Source organism: Papio anubis, unplaced genomic scaffold (assembly GCF_008728515.1).
Source record: "Papio anubis isolate 15944 unplaced genomic scaffold, Panubis1.0 scaffold4569, whole genome shotgun sequence".
Taxonomy (NCBI): Eukaryota; Metazoa; Chordata; class Mammalia; order Primates; family Cercopithecidae; genus Papio; species Papio anubis.
The window spans coordinates 170-1,946 of NW_022164752.1; the positions used below are offsets into that span (position 1 = coordinate 170).

The window sequence follows — 1,777 nt, forward strand, 5'->3', positions numbered from 1 at the left end:
TGAATTGGAATGTTTGAAAACCTCACTTCAGAGGCAAACCTCCCATGTGCAATTTGCATTTTCCCTGTGAAAGCGTGCGGTTCCCTGTAGGAAGCCGCCTCCCTTCTCCTTGAAGTCCCCTAGGTGTCAGTTTCTGCATCCACCCAATGGGGATGACAGTGAGGAGGTCAAAAGTCGCAGCTGGGGCCACACGGGAGGCAGCCAGTGGCGTGGGGTCTGTAAGGAGTCAGTCGCGGGCCGGCGCGAACATGCAGCCCTTTTAGACGCTGGGGCAACACTAGGTGGTCGGGTGGTGGGTTAGCTCAGTTGGTGGGCGCGTGGTGCTGATAACGCCATGGTGGTGGGCTTGATCCACGCATCGGCCCTAGTCCCAGTTTTTTGTTTGTTTGTTTCTTGTTTCTTTCCCATGAACTGTTTATGCAACTCTTTTTCAAAATGTGCTTTTCAGGTTCTGTAAGCCCCGTGAAGGCAGGAGCGACTTGCGGAATTTCTTGGACTCTATAGGTTGTCGAGGGCAGCCTGGCAGGGAAGAGTGGGAGGCACCCGGCCAGCGCTGGGACGATGGCTCCTCACCAGAGTCCCCGCAGCTCCAGGAAAGCAGCAGGCAGCCAGAGGCGTGCGGGCTTGGCAAGGAATCGCTCGTGGACGGGCGCGAACGTGGAGCCCTTTTATAAGCTCCAACGGCACTGTGGCGTCAGGTGGTCGGTTAGCTCAGTTGGTAAGAGCGTGGTGCTGATAACGCCAAGGTCGCGGGCTCGATTCCCGCACCGGCCATGATTTTAGCATTTTTTTTCTCGCCACCACCCCGCAAGGAACTCTTTATGTAACTGTGAAAAATACGCCTTTCAAGTACTGTGAGCGGCATGCAGGTGGGAGCGAATTGCGGGATCTCTCCGTCTCCGGCCAGGGGTTGTCGAGGGCAGCCTGGCAGGGAAGAGCGGGAGGAACCCGGTCAGCGCTGGGGTGGTGGCTCCTCACCAGAGTCCCCAACTCGGGGAAAGCCGGAGGCAGCCAGCTGCGCGCTGGCTTCACGAGGAATCGCTGGTGGACGGGCGCGAACGTGGAGCCCTCTTATATGCTCCAGCGGCATTATGGCGTCAGGAGATCGGTTAGCTCAGTTGGTAAGAGCGTTGGTGCTGATAACGCCAAGGTCGCGGGTTCGATTCCCGCACCGGTCATGGTCTTACGTTTTTTTCCCCCGCTGCCACCCCGCAAGGAACTGTTTATATAACTGTTTGTGGAAAATACGCCTTTCAAGTATTGTGAGCGGCGTGCAGGTGGGAGCGAATTGCGGGATCTCTCCGTCTCCGGCCATTGGTTGTCGAGGGCAGCCTGGCAGGGAAGAGCAGGAGGAACCCGGTCAGGGCTGGGGCAGTGGCTCCTCACCAGAGTCCTCAACTCGGGGAAAGCGGGAGGCAGCCAGCTGCGCGCTGGCTTCGCAAGGAATCGCTTGTGGAGGGGCACGAACGTGGAGCCTTTTTATACGCTCCAGCGGAACTGGGGGGCGTCAGGAGGTCATAGCCTTAGGTTTGGTTTTTTTTTCCGCCGCCACCCCGCAAGGAACTCTTCACAAAACTGTTTCTGAAAAATGCGCCTTTCAAGTACTGTGAGCCGCTTGCAGGTGGGAGCGAATTGAGGGATCTCTCGGTCTCGGCCCAGAGGTTGTTTAGGGCACCCTGGCAGGGAAGAGTGGGAGGAACCCGGCCAGCGCTAGGGCGGTGGCTCCTCATCAGTGTCTCCGCAACTTGGGGAAAGCGGGAGGCAGCCAGCTGCGCGC

General features: G+C 58.2%; 2 non-coding genes across 2 annotated transcripts; both read left to right on the plus strand.

Moving 5' to 3' along the window:
- Positions 1-700: 700 nt before the first annotated feature.
- Positions 701-774, plus strand: TRNAI-GAU. The gene has a single exon. It is a non-coding gene; the product is annotated as a tRNA-Ile (tRNA).
- A 329-nt stretch (positions 775-1,103) lies between these two features.
- On the plus strand, positions 1,104-1,178 carry TRNAI-GAU. The gene has a single exon. It is a non-coding gene; the product is annotated as a tRNA-Ile (tRNA).
- The last annotated feature ends 599 nt before the right edge of the window (positions 1,179-1,777 follow it).